Source organism: Protopterus annectens, chromosome 5.part1 (assembly GCF_019279795.1).
Source record: "Protopterus annectens isolate FY-2018-M chromosome 5.part1, PAN1.0, whole genome shotgun sequence".
NCBI lineage: Eukaryota > Metazoa > Chordata > Ceratodontiformes > Protopteridae > Protopterus > Protopterus annectens.
Genome location: NC_056736.1, coordinates 73,336,292 through 73,351,818, shown reverse-complemented (window position 1 = coordinate 73,351,818; position 15,527 = coordinate 73,336,292). Strand labels below are relative to the sequence as shown.

Genomic DNA, 15,527 nt, shown 5'->3' with positions numbered 1-15,527 from the left:
GAAAAATTATTTCTTTCTATTTAATTCAAAAATTTATAAACAAAAGAAAGGTATTGCTATGGGGGCAATAGCGGTCCCCGCATTTTCATGTTTAGTTCTTGGTTGGTGGGAGTTAGAGATTCTAGCAGGTTTCATCACTCTAACATTACATATTACAAAAGATCTGTGGACGATTTGTTTTTCATCCTTGAAGGCAAAACAGGAAGTCATCAAGTATTTTTAGAGGGTTTGAATTCCAGCACATCTTTATTACAGTTTGTCCTAGGGGAAGTGGGACAAAAAGTACATTTTTTGGATGTAGAATTATGGTATGACAGTACTACCTTAAGATTTCATAGCTGTATACATTGCAAAAGTACCTTTACAAACCACACTTTACACTATAGGAGTCACCAGCCAAACAACAGGAAGAAGAACATCCCTAGGGTCCAATTAATTCGGCCCTCGAGAATGAAAAGTAGCGATATAGATTTTGAAAACGTGATCGAGGTTATTACTTCTTTGTTTTTAGCTAGGTTTTATTATATACTGCTGAAGAAATACAATCAAAATGTAAAATAGAGTTTGGTCCTAATTTGATATATGCATTCTCCAAAAAGATTACTGGGTCTTTAGCACATAACACAGATGAACCACGATATAACTTAGCACCTAGACTTTGTTTGGATATGACAGAGGACAGTGAAATTATCAAAAATATTATACATATTAAATGGAAAATTATTGCTGGGAATAGTGACATACCTAGTGTAGCAGGAGAGGTACCTGCTTTTGTGTACAGGAAAAGTCAGTCTATTAAAAACTTGCTTGAAAGGAATTCCACATACACCCCCCCCTACCTTTTACACAAAAGAGACAAGGTACTTATAAATGTCATAATTGTACAGCTTGTAGATAAATCAATAAAGGACCTTATATTCTTTGTCACAGTCTGCTTACATTTTGTGGCCAAAAACTAGAAATGCCTTTAATACCAAAGGTGTTATATACATGGCTCTCTGCTCATGGTGCCCAAGCTTCTATGTGAGTGTGACCACTAGAACATGGGCAAAAGGATAAAAGAACATTGTTACTCTATTAAAACTAATGACACTAGAAATACTCTTTATAGACACTCGGACAAATGTTGACAATTCAAAAAGTATTTGTTTGCAGTGGTGGAATCAGTTCTAGAAGACCAGATGGGTGGAAACTATAAAATTGTTGTTGAAAGAAGAGCAACTTGTTGCCAAATAAAATTAGCTGCTGACAAACCCCTGGTTTAAATGACCAAGGTAATATAAAGTGTTTTCTCAAAGAACGCATACTTGCTGTCACTTAAAGGGTTAATGCAACTAAAAAAATTGTTTAATATTTTGCTTAATTGATTGTTTTTACATTCTTATTGGATGGAATGGTTTTAGCTTCGCGTATGTAAAGATGTGTTTTGTAATTTTTTTTAACATTCTTGATAAAGTCTGAGGATGAAAGCCGTTATTAAACTGAAAATACGCTAGAAACATTGGTCTCTTCTGTCTTACATTCAGGTGTTTTGGTTTTGTTTTTGTTTTATACTAGTCTAACTTAATAATGCTTCTGATGTAAAGACTGGTAATTCTGCTGATGTATTCACGTCACTTCATTTGGGGAAATTTTGTAACTATTGAGACAGAGGAGATAATGACCCACCATCACACTCAACCCTGAAGATCAAATCTTACTGAAGTACCTATCCTTGCAAACTGCATTGTGTCACTGGTCATGCAGAGGGCTTGGCAAGGAGCTGGATGTAGTAGCAAGTATGCCAAGGTGACTGGAATGCATCCACTGGACTTCAAAGGACCATGAATAGTGGAGTAGCACTCCCATGGTCAACTCTATTGTTTTGATTGCTGCCCCCAAGAAAGAGCCCATAGTGATCACTGCTGCAGTAGCCTTGGCTATATAGGTTATATCCTGCCAGTGATATAATAGCCAATTAGCTTCCAAAGCTTCATGGCACTTTCCATGCACCCAAACAGCAGTCAGCTCAAGCTGAGCTGACTGAAAAAACAGGTTTAGGCACCAAGCCTTTCAGAGTGTTCCTGCCAGTGAAGATTGTGCTTCTCTGTGGGCTTTCAATGATCAACAACTTCTGTTATCACTTTGCTGTGTAGAGAAGTTCCCTTTGGGGAAAAACCTTTGCCAGTAAACTATTTTTATTCTACTTAACTGTAATTTTAAATTGGAGTACACTTTTTGTCCTGTCAGTTTAACACTTATTAAAAAGTGCTTCTCAGTTACTTTAAACTGTGCTTTTGTGTGAAAAAAGTGACTTTAAAGATTACTGGCTTTTGCTGCTTGTTTTTCCTGGGGAAAAGGGCATTATTTTCAGCTTGACCATGGAGCAAACTACTGCCCCTGAGGTCATTCCTTCTTCCAACCACAAAAGGAAAAAGTTAAACAAACAGCCTTTGCCACCACAGCAGGCTAGCACTTTTGTCTCAGCAATAGGTGGATGACTCTGCTGTGCCATAGTTTATGACCTAGATCCCTCTAGTGTTGCACCTACAGCCACTATGGATGGCTGGGTTAACAATATCCTTCATGGCTGTTGGGGTCCTCTCAGTTGGCAAGAGAGAGCCACTCTTGTTGGCCCTGGGAAAATGAACAGGGAAGACATCCCTGTTTGGTCAGAATATTGTGCCCATCCCTAGGAAGCTGCTGCTGCCATTAATAATACTGTTGGCCCCATTCTTCCTGTCAAAAAGAAACAGATAACTAAACATGTATCTACTCCTCCTCTTATTTCCTTAGTCAGGTATAGTTTACTGGGTCTGGCTCAGGGTTTAATTCAGTCCGTTTATCCTTCTTTTAAGGTGGTCTCTGGTAAAAGAAAGAGGGATATCTCTTTTCCTGAAGAGATTCAAGATTCTGAATTGGAGCAAGAAGTTGAAGGGACAGATACAGGGTTTTCTTCTCAGATTTCTGATTCAAACTCATAAGGAGAGCTCATTTACTGATTCTTCCTGTGGGGGGTTCTCTATTTCCAAGACTATTTCAAGAATTTGCCATTGTTTTCAATGGGAGAACACTGAGGTTTCTCACTCCCTCAGAAAATACTATGAGCTGTTACATAAGGAATTTCCTGAACCTGCTCCCATTCCTCAAGTTCTGTCAGCTGTGGGGTATGTGTATGTCACTGCCTGCAATTTTTCTGATATCAAGGCTGTTGCCCTTAAAAAGAAAGAATGTATAAAGTTCCTCAGTCTTTTAAGTTTTTATATTCTCTTCCTAAGCCTGACCCAGCATATATTGCTTTAGTTACTCCTACCTCTGGTAAACATTTTGTTAATTCTAATCTTATTCTTTCTGACAAACATGGTAAGATTATTGATAAGTATGGGGGAAGGTGTATGCATCTGCAACTTTGATTTTTCACAATTTTGAATTGTCAGGTTTATATGTTAGTTTATTCTAAGTGTCAGGAATGGTTTGTCTACAGTTTCATCTTGTGAAGAAAAATCTATTTTAAATGATTTTGTTCCATCCATTGTACAAGTCACAACCCATTGTTTACAGTGCGTGCATGACTTGATACTTCTTCCAGGGCTATAGCCTCTAGTACTGTTTTGGGGGGTTTGCCTGGTTGTGTGTTCAGAACCTCAAAGATAATAAGAAAATTAGATTTTAAATTCTTCTTTTGGTGAACATTTACTTTTTGGTCCCTCTGATGCAGAGGTTATCAAAAGGTGTGATGAAAGGGCTAAATTAATACAAGAAATTTCTAAGATTGTTCAGTCCTCCTTTTCCAGTTTTTCCAAAAAAAAAAAACGGTCTCATCAAAATGCACTTAAGAAATGGCAAGGGTTCCAAAAGGAAATCAGGGTCCCCACAAAAAAGACAGTCCAACAAATCAGAATGAATATTTATGGGACTTGGTAGTCACTGTTCCCTGCCAGAAAATCTGAATCTCCACTTTTCTTTTTGGGAAGGGTTTTGAAGATCATGCATCAAGATTACAGATGGCAGTGTCAGGAAATCCCTAATCTAGCAAACCAGTCTTATTTCTTGTCCTTCAACTCATGCTGTTCCAGGGAGTGAAAGAACCATTTCATCATTCCCAGGTTGGGAAGGTTTTTTTATTCAAGGATGTTTTTTCCGCCAAAGAAAGAAAATGCTTGAAAATCAGTTATGGATCTTTCTTCCCTAAATCTGGCTGTGATAATGCCAAAGTTAAACATGATGCCACTTCATAACCTGTTACCTCTTCTTCCTCATTCAAGTTTCCTGGTAGTACTAGATTTAAAAGATGCTCATCCTCACATCCCGGTTCATCCAGACTTGAGGCATTCTAACGGTTTTGTGTGTTTGAATCACATTATCAGTCGTCTGCCTTACCCTTTAGATTATCCACTGTACCAAGAGTGTTCACAAAGTGTCTAGCTCCCGTTGTAGCTCATTGCAGGCTACAGAGTATCCACATTTTGCATATTAAGATGACTTATCTTTGTATAATCTTTTACAAAGTGTCAGGAATCTCTCACTTGAATGAGATATCTCTTACACAAGCTGATATTGCAAGATAATATTCATAAGTCTTTTTTACTGCTATATACAGGATTGTGTTCCTGGGGTGTCAGACACCTCAGTTCAAAGAGATTTTCTTTCACATGAAAATAATAGATCTGTATGTAGATGTGCTTCTAAGGTTTTCCACTTAGACTTCAGTTACTACATGGGAATACCTCATGATTTTAGGTCTCATCGCATCTGTGGCTCTCATGAAAGTCCTAGCAAATATCCCCATGAGAAAGGTACAATAGTATCTGATGTCTGTTTAGGCCTAGCACCATCATCCCTTGTCTTTTCAAATCCCAGTGCTGAGGTTTGTCAGCAGAGAAGAGTACAGGATGTTTTGACCCCTGCATTGACACATTTCAAAGGTACATCTGTACCACATTAAATATCTTTAAAACAACTTATAACCCTTGAAGACAGATGAAAATACTTCATATACACTAGTTTAAATCACGGAACAACAGAACATACTGAAACTTCTAGAATAACTTGCATCGTAATGAGATCATAAATGAAAACGCCTCAGTTACGGTAGTTTCAATCACAGAACAGCAGAACATAGAGAAACTCCAGGAATACCTGCATTGCAGTGAGATCATAAATTTCAAAATGTAGACAGCCATCATAATGCTGTAGAAACAAACATTGTTACATATAAATAAATTCAGAATTACTGAAGTTTACCATTTTGATCTACAATTCTGTAATACTCCCATACTGTATTTATTCTTAGAAAGGAAAAACAAATCAAAACTATCGTTACACCACAGCTCACTAAAAGTGTGGCATTAATGCCTTCTGCTGATCCCTAATAAAATGGCAAGAATAGAAATATTTTTGACCTTGGACAATTTGAGCAGATAAAAGTTATAAAACGCTTGTTCATATCCTGTGTATGTTCGGTTACACTAATTAACTTTATTGTTAACATGTTAAAAACTATTGTAAATTAAATTAACTATATTTACGTAATAAATAATATGTTAAATTAACATTAGAGCTACATAAAATAATATTATTGTTAATTGCTTAAGATTTTAATGTTTAAAATATTAAATAATGCATACACTTCCTATGTAAAATTCCTGATTAAAATAGTAAGTTGTATAAAGCTGATATTAAATTTAATTGGGGTCAAATCATTGGTGGTCAAACTGTCCAATTACTATTGTAATGTACAATAAATGGAAATTTTTATATGAAAGTGTATCCAACTGCATTGAGGTCAAACGTTGCTGCTCCAAAGAGAAATCAATAGGTGAAGAAAGCAAATTTCCCTAAACCTAGGTCTCCCCTTCTCCCTCCCTGCTGCAATATAGTAATTTACCACAGACACCTCAGACTTTGCTGTGGAAACAGTATTAGGAGGGAGAAAACAGCAAGGTGTGTGGGGCACTAAGGACTGACAGAAGCACATGGATATAAAATAGATGCTTGTCCTGATCAAGGCAGTTAATTGTCTGAATCATCTTTGGTCCCTGGGACCTCTTCAAGTTGTTACAGACAATACCACAGTCTTTTGGTACACCAACATCCAAGTGCCAGGTTGTACTCCCTTTGCAGGCTTCCCATGTTAGCTTGGGATATAGTTTCACAGCACAATCTCACTCTATAGATGTTCTACATCTTATTAGAACAAAATTGTGTGGCAGACAAGCTAAGCAGGACAAGGGCAGACCCTCACAAATGGAAACTACATCAAGGAGTCTTCAAAGATTTGAGCCATCTGTTTGGAGTTCCACAAGTAGACCTATTTACCTCCTTTCTGAACAAGCAGCTATCAAAGTTCTGCACAGCGCTCAGTGCAAGAAGGCCTGGAAGATGGATGCATTTTCCTTTCCTTGGACTTTTCCACAATATCCAGGGTACTTCTGAAGATTCAGAACAAATCCCCCAAGATCTTTGTGATGACCCAGTTTGACCCAAGCAACAGTGGAATGGTCATGGGCAGGTACCACAGGCTTCCTCACAGAATGGATCTACTAACTCAAGATCAGGGGTGTTTGATATACCCGTGACCCCAATCAGCTCCAACTCACTGCTTGAATGATAGGGTCTTAATTCCCTTTAGGCAGCTGTTTACTGAGAAAGTGCAATGGGTACTCATGGAGGTAAGAAAGCCTACTTCTAAAAAATCATAGATTAGCAAATGGTAAAGGTTTTCTAGTTGGAGCCAGTGACATAATCAGCACCCATCCAGGGCTAGTTGTTCTCTAGTTTTACAATATTTGTGAGAGTTACTATCATATGGTCTTCCTTAGTCCTCCATCAAGGTTCATTTATTTGCCATTTCTGCATGTCTATCCATGGATTCTCCTCTTTCAGTACATTCTCATGTCAAAATGTTTATTAAGGTAGTTTTGCATAGGAGGCCTCCAAGAAAACTGGTGGCATCTCTTTGGGATCTTAATTTTATGCTACAGAAGCTAATACTTGCTCCACGGAAAACTGTTTTACTGATTGCTCTTACTGCTGAAAGAATGGTACCTGAGCTCTGAGCTCTTACGGTGAGCCATCCCTATCTCATCTTTTACAGAGACTGGGTTTCTTTGAGAACCAATTCTTCTTTTATGCCTGAAGTGGTACTTGAGTTTACTTTTTGCCAAACTACTCATCTCCCTGTTTTTTTTCTCTTGAACCTTAAAATGAATGAGAAAGGATACTCCATGCATTGAATGACCACGAACAACTGCAGTACCATCTTGACGTAACTAAATCTTTAAGATCTTCAGATCAGTTGTTCATTTCTTGTGAAGGTAAGAAGAGACGGCCTGTGTCAAAACAAGCTATTTCTAAATGGTTGTCTCAGGCTATTACTTTCCATTATTGTCACTGCAATAAAACTATTCCAGGCAGGATCAAGGCTGATTCTACCAGGCCCTGGCTTCATCTGTGGCTTTTTGGAAAGGGTTGGATTCTACAAATATTCTAGAAGCAGCAACTTGGTTCTCTTTGCTTGATTCCCTCTTTAGGTCTAGATCAGGTTTTGCTTAGACCCTCAGTATGATGAACACAGTACAGTTGTCTAAGTAAACTTAACATAAAAGTAGATATTCAAATAAATGATCACTGATACAATAGCTGCTCCCTCCATCACCCTTGTTTTTTGTTGTGTTGTTTATTCCATGTTGTGAATAGCTATTTTTTGTTGTTCCTAGAATTGTCCTTTCAGTGCTTAGCTTCCCTGTCTTGTTGGCATGAATGCTGTGAAGGGCTTGGTGCCTAAACCTGTCTTTTTAGGCAGCTTGGCTTGAGCTGACTGATGGATTGGGAGGTGCCCTGAAGCTTTGGAAGCTGGCTTGCTGGTTGGCTGTTTATTTCTTGTTAGGATTTTACCCATATACAGTGGATATAAAAAGTGTACACACCCCTGTTAAAATGCCAGGTTTTTGTGATATGAAAAAATGAGACCACAATAAATCATTTCAAAAATTTCCCTAGCATTAATGTGACCTATAACCTGTACAATTCAATTGAAAAACAAACAAATCTGTTAGGGGAAAAAATATTAAAAAAATAAAAAAACGTACAATAAGCTGGTTACATATGTGTGCACACCCTTAAATTAATACTTTGTTGAAGCACCTTTTGATTTAATTACCGAATTTAGTCTTCTTGGGTAGGAGTCTATCAGCTTGACACATCTTGACTTGGCAATATTTGCCCACTCTTCCTTGCAAAAGCGCTCTAAATCTGTCAGATTGCGAGGGCATCTCTTGTGCACAGCCCTCTTCAGTCACCCCACAGATTTTCTATTGGATTTAGGTCTGGGCTGTGACTGGGCCATTCCAAAATTTTAATTTTCTTCTGGTGAAGCCATTCTTTTGTTGATTTAGATGTATGCTTGGGGTCATTGTCATGTTGAAAGGTGAAATTCCTCTTCAGCTTTCTAGCAGATGCCTGAAGGTTTTGGGCCAAAAGTGACTGGTATTTGGAACTGTTCAGAATTCCCTCAGCCTTGACTAAAGCCCAGTTCCAGCTGAGGAACAGCAACCCCAAAGTATGATACTGCCACCACCATGCTTCACCATGGGGATGGTGTACTTTTGGTGATGTTTTTGCGCCAAACGTACCTTTTGGAATTGTGGCCAAAAAGTTCAACCTTAATCTCGTCAGACCATAACACATTTTCCCACATGCTTTTGGGAGACTTGATGTATTGTTTTGCAAATTTTAGCTGGACCTGGATGTTTTTCTGTGTAAGAAAAGGCTTCCGTCTTGCAACCCTACTCCATAATTCAGACACATGGAGAATACAGGAGATTGTTGTCACATGTAGTACACAACCAGTACTTGCCAGAAATTCCTGCAGCTCCTTCAGTGTTGCTGTACGTCTCTTGGGAGCCTCCCTGACCAGTTTCCATCTTGTCTTTTTATCAATTTTGGAGGGACATCCAGTTCTTTGCAACATCACTGTTGTCCCATATTTTCTCCAAATTTTGATATCTGCCTCCACTATGTTCCATGGTATATCCAATGCTGTGGAAATTTTTTTGTACCCTTCTCCTGACTGGTATCTTTCAACAATGAGATCCTTTTGATGCTTTGTAAGCTCTCTGTGAACCATGGCTTTTACTGTAGCAGACAATTGAGTAAATGTCAGGAAAATCCTACTAGGACAGCTGAACTTTATTTGGGTTAATCAGAGTCTCTCTAATTGATGGCAGGTGTGTACCCAAGAAGACTGAATCCTGTAATTAAATCAAAAGGTGCGTCAACAAAGTATAAGTTTAAGGATTTGCACCCACAACAAAGTATTATTTTAAGGGTGTGCACACTTATGCAACCAGCGTAGTGTATGTTTTTTATTTTTTATATTTTTTCTCCTAATGGATTTGTTTGTTTTTCAATTGAATTGTATAGGTTATAGGTCACATTAAAGGTGGGAAACGTTTTGAAATTATTTATTGTGGTCTAATTTTTTTATATCACAAAAACCTGGCATTTTAACAAGGGGGTGTACCTATTTTATATCCACTGTAGCTAGGGCTACTGCAGCAGTGGTTGTTCAACCATCTACTGTTATGATACGTTTAGTTACACAACTGTATTTTTTCCATCAACCAATTAAGGAATCTTCAGCAGTGGGCCACTTTAGTAAGCGCATTTATGTTTTGGGTACTTTCAGCATTTGAAACTCAACTACCTGATGCATATTAGACATTGTTAGCATGACCTGGTGGAAATAATGGTAGAAACACTGAAAAAGTTGACTTATGTAACTTAACAATGTAAGTTAGAGTCCCAGATGGCACCATTAGCAAATGTTACTAATCTCTCTCTGTGACTGTTGCATAATTTTAATAGATGGAGCAGCCCGTGTAGTTTGGACAAGCATTGCTGTTTGGTGCCGTGCCTGGATCAGGCACTGCAATTTTCCTTTGAACATCAATGCATCCTTTTGTAGAGAGCCCTGTAAAGTGGCTTACTCTTGTTTGAACCCCAGGTTAAAGAGAAGTTATAAAAATATGGGCTGGAAGGGAGAATGGTCACATCTGTTGTTACATTTTTGATATTTCATTGAATCTTTTATCCCAAACAGAGGATTGCAGAAAACCCATTTAAGCAGCATTCTGATAGAAATCTATGTGAATTTGAAGGTCTCCAGGATGAATGAATACTATCCTAGAGGCAACAGGGTTCTGCAAAAGTCATGGATTTCACTGTCCCCCTCCTGGAGCTCATCTGCAAGGTCCATGAGGAGTTGCCCAATTGTTGTACTCTAGAGTAATTCAGGAGATCAAATCTGTTACACCTTCGTGCATAGCATGCCATCACACAGGACAGGTCGATCAGGGAGATAATATCCAGAGGCTAAAACATTGCATATATATCTCCCCCAATGTTTATCTCAGGGCTTTTCCCAGGCATCCCACGCCACTAAATAACATCACTTTTGGTGAATTAATTGTTAAGGCATTTATTGAAGCAATGGAAGAATTGACCTACCAATATTCCTTTCCCAGATAAGGATGTGTGTTTTGAGGCTTTCTGCTTCCTGGGTGTGGGTGGCTCCTTCTGTGGATTTCCTCATCGGTGATGTCACATAGGGAGCTTGGCAGGATCCTGATGTAGTGGAACTGATCCATCATTAACCAAATAAGGTGCTTTTCCCTCCTAAGGATCATCCACATTGAAGTAAAGGATTTCTTTAATTTGGTTATGATTGCTATAGCCATTAAAATGGACTATCAGAGGAGAGTTCCATGTTCCATTCTCCTAACAGGGATTCCAGAGTAGTGGATCATTGTGGGAAAAGTTGTCTATGCTGCAGTGATTTTTCCCTTCAGTGGCCGTGTATTACATTTTGCAAATTACTAGTTACAGAGGGAACTATTGAATTGAGGTAATAAATGCCTTAATGAGGCCTCCAACTGCTGACACTATGAAGAGCATGTAAACTCATCTGGCTGCTATGTTGTCCATCACTGATGTTCAAATGAGGCATTTAGCTAATGCAGCTGATGGTGTATATAAAGTAGCAAGTACTGGCATTGCTGTAAGCCACCATGCTTGGTTGAGGCTGTTTGATTTTGCGGACAACTTTAAACTATTCTTCCTGAATGCTCCCTAAGATAGATAATTTCTGTTTGGTCCATGGATTAAAGATACCTTGTCAAAGAGCAAGCGAGTAGAATTGTTTTTGCCATTAGAGTTTGCTTTTCTGATCTGCAGAGATCCTATTTCAGGAGCCAAAGGGGAGGTAAGCATTTCTAGTTTAAGAAATCCCAGCATTCTGGCTTTGACTCCTCTTGTATGGGAGCACCCCTGCCAAGGTAGTGGGGGAGCTCCATTGGACACTGCCCCGGGGCAGAGAGGGCCCCCAGAATCAAGGGTTTAGAGGTCTTTTCTCTGACAAACTCAGCATTCCTGAAAATTTGAATATCTTCTACCCTCTGGAAGCAGTCTGAGGATGCCTATGGCCATCCAGTTATGAAGATGAAGAGATCATATATGACTTTTGGGTGAAGAGAATCCTATCCAGGGAACATATTTCTTGGAAGTGTAATGAGTTGCAGACTTTAGATATTTCTTTTAGACTACTCTGTGAGAAATTCTGGGTGATCAGATTAGTTTAACCAAGGAAATGACTTTTTGAGGTGAAATACAGGTTACAAGTTGTCTAGACATAGTAAGGATTTGCCGAGTTTAATTCTGGAGTCTGCCAAAAATGCAGTTACTAGAAAATGTCAAAGTCTAAACCAACCATAGTAGAAGTAGTGAATATAGTAACAGAGAGAAAATAACTGGAGGTGGGGTGTTTAGAAAAGGTTAGGAGCAAATTACTATAGGAATTTGGGAACAATAGGTTCATAGGCTGGTACTAGGCTATCAGCCCTAAGGCCTATACAAGCCTAGCCATAACAATTCCCTGGCTATTTCTTCCCACACTATTTACTTCCCTGGACCCCTGTCTAGCAGGGCGACTGACATGATCCCCGGGGTGAATTTCCTTTCTCCCATCCAATCGTCAAGGTTCCTTTTGAAGAGGACCAAAGAGGCACTCTGCTTGACATGTATGGGTAATCTGTTCCAGAGTCTGGGGAGTCTCTGGGTCAGGAACCTATCCCTCCAGCATGTTTTGTTTATTGTGATGACAAGGTTTAGATCCCTGGAGCGTGTGGCTCTGAGGGATTGAGATTTCTTTAAGTGTAGCATGTCCAACAGCTCTGGGTTTGACATGGCCTTGTATGTTAAACAAAGATCGCCTCTGAGTAGACGATATGTGACAGAGTATAGCTGTAGTTTTTTAAGGCGGTCAGCGTAGGGCATCTGCTTTAGGCCTGTGATTCTTTTAGTGAGGTATTTCTGTGGCCTTTCCAGTTGTTGCAGATGTCTTGAGAGGTACATACCAAACGGGGCATTGTATTCTATAATGGGTCTAATGAGGGATGAGTACAATGGGACAATGACCTCCTTTTTTCTGGATGAAAAGCCCTTAGTGATGAGGTGTGCCACATAGAAGGATTTCCTGACTGTTGTGGCGATGTGGTTATCGAAGGTGAGACCACTGTCCACCTGTGTCCCTAAGTCTCTTATCAAACTTTCGATGTTTAGTGTACTACCACCTATATGGTAATTCACGGATACATGTTTTTTCCCAAAGGGGATAACTATACATTTCTTGGCATTGAGCTTGAGCCCATGGCTCAGCCACTAAGCATTTGTTTCTGTAAGGCCCTTTTGTAGAGTATCCACATCATTTGGGGATTCAATAATGGCTCCCAGTTTGCAGTCATCTGCAAACTTTGTTATCCAGAGTCCCTTAGTGTTGGCCTGTACTTCAGAGAAGTAGATGCTAAACAAGAGTGGTCCCAGGACTGAACCCTGAGGTACTCCACTTATCACCTGTCTGGAGCTGGATTTGGAGTCGGCTACTTTTACAGTGCGGGTTCTATCAGTAAGCCAGTTAGCAACCCATTGGGTGATGTAGGGATTAATGACCAGCTTAGTAAGTTTATCTATGATTCCAGAGTGGGGGATGGTGTCAAAGGCCTTGGCAATGTCTAGATAGGCTGCGTGGACCACCTTACCGTTGTCCATGACTCTGGAGACTGATTCGAAGAGGTCAATCAAGTTGAGGAGACGAGATCGGCCCTTCACGAACCCAAACTGGGTGGGGTCCAGTGTTTGAAGGTTGCCAATGTCTTTGTTTATAAGTTCCATGATAATACGCTCCATGGCCTTGCAGATAAGGCTTGTCAGACTGATGGGATGGTAGTTTCCAGGATCCAAGGTGGATCCCCCTTGTGGAGTGGGATAACTGTAGCTGTGCGCCACTCAGTGGGCACGAAACCTGAGGTGAGGCTATGATTAAACATGACACTTAGGTGATGTGCCAGTTCATATTGTAGTTCATGTAGTACACAGCCCGGGATGTCATCTGGTCCCATGGATGCTGTATTCTTAGCTTTGGAGAGTGCGTTTTTTACCTGTGTGGCCATTATTACCGGAATTTGGCAATCTTCCAGTATTGAGATGGGCCATCTAGGGGGTGAGAGGGGGGTGAAGTTGGCACTGAATCGATCTGCCAGGATATTGGCAATATCCTTGGGATCAGTATATTTAATGCCATTCTGTTTTAGCTCAGAGCAGATCTGAGCATTGCCATTTAGATTCTTGACATAGTTATAGAATGCCTTGTTGTTGTCTTTGGAATCTTTGGCAATTTTATTTTCGTAACTAGCTTTGGAGGATTTTATGAGGGATCTCAGTTTCTTACTGAGGCTGATAAGGAAGTTTTTTGCATCCTGGGATTTTCCTCTTTTCTGCAACAGTTTCTTCCTTTTGTTGTAAAGTTTGTTTATGGCAGGGGACCACCAGAATGGCTTCTTTTTTTTGGATGAGAGCATCTGGGTTCTATTTGGGATGGCACGATTTATGCATGAGTGGATGTGCTCGTACAGTGCCTTAGTGTAGGATTCAGCAGTTGAACTTTCAGCTCCCGTCTGCATGGGTGTCATGAAGTTTGTCACTTCTGACTTGAATAGCATGAAGTTGGCTTTGGAGAAGTTTTTATGGAGGTTTCCTTACTGGGAGGTGGGATGTGGATGTTAAGGGTGATTAGCTTATGGTCAGATGTGACTAACGAGGGGGTGACCATAGGTGTGGAGCATCAGTTTCCCATGTTGGTAATGACCAGGTCTAGGATATTGGAGCCCCTGGTGGGACTATGGATTAGTTGATCCAGGGCGTTGGAATTTATGAATTCCAAGAACCGTTGGGCAAAGGTGTTGGTACATGAGTAGCTTTCCCAGTTAATGGCAGGGTAGTTAAAATCAGCCAGTATTAGGGTGTTTGGTTCTATCTTAATATTTTCCAGTATGTTTAGAAAGGTGTAGTGAGAATCTTGGGGTATGGTGGGGGATCTGTAGCAAGCTACAATTTGGATTGCAGTCTTACCTAGTGTTAGTTGCACCTGGAGAATTTCAGACGCATTGTGTTGGGCAACTAGCCTGGTGGTGTGAATATCCTTGGTGAATATTGACACTCCTCCACCTTTAATGTTTCGGTCCTGCTTTGGTGGCTGAAAAGTGTGGTAAGAGTTGTAGCCTGGTATTGCAGGGGTGCTCTCTGGAGCCTTGAACCAGGTCTCAGTTACTGCACAGATATCAATGTTCTCCATTTTTAGGAGTGCCTCGAGACCGTGCATTTTGAGGTTTAGACTTCTAGCATTGAGTAGCATTACCTTCAGATTTTGCATGCTTGTACCTGTTAAGGGGGTGGTTTTGTTCTTTGAACGTTGCCTAAAAAAGGCACTATAGGGGTGGCAAGAGCCTTAGCCAGTAACCTGAATCCCAGAGGCGACAGGTGCAGACCATCTCTGGCAAAGCATCATTGTCTGTCAATCATGTCATCCCAGGCAGACAGGTACTGGATCCCCTTTGAATGACAACAGAAGCTTAGCCAATTGTTGAAGTCAGTCATTTTGTCCTTATATTGTGGTATCATTTTGGGCGAAGGCAGGATGCTACTCAGGGCTAGGGTAATACCTGCCTGGGCCACATGATCCGAGAGCTCTTCCATGTCTCTTTTCATGTAGTCCAGGGAGGTATGTCTCAAGTCATTCACTCCAACATGGACAATGACAGAGTCATATTTGTACTTGTTGTGGAGTGACTTGAGTACATGTGTTATGTGGCAGATCCTGGCACCCGACAGGCAGCTGACTGTAATTTTCTCCTTGTTCAACCTGGTGAGAGGGACATCAGTGTGCCGGACTATAGAGTCACCTATGACTAAAGTGTTAGGTACATTGTCTTGCCTTAGGAGCTGTTGCTGGGTGGCACACAGGTGTTTTGAACTATGTGACACTTTGGTTGTGACTGGTGTTTGTTTGCATTTCAGCTTCAGAGGTTCTTGTTGCTTGGGCAGGTTACAGTTAAGGGCCTAGTGTTGCTATATGTGGGTGTTGGTGGTGTGGGTTTAGAAGAGCTATGTGTTGCTTGAGGTGTAGTGTGGGTGTTAACCTTCTCCTCTTGACTGTC

At 40.2% G+C, this 15,527-nt stretch overlaps 1 protein-coding gene across 1 annotated transcript in view; it reads left to right on the top strand.

Annotated features, from left to right (window-relative positions):
- AP4B1 (adaptor related protein complex 4 subunit beta 1) overlaps nt 1-15,527 on the top strand; it is a 558,401-nt gene that overhangs the window by 68,366 nt on the left and 474,508 nt on the right. The window lies entirely within an intron of this gene.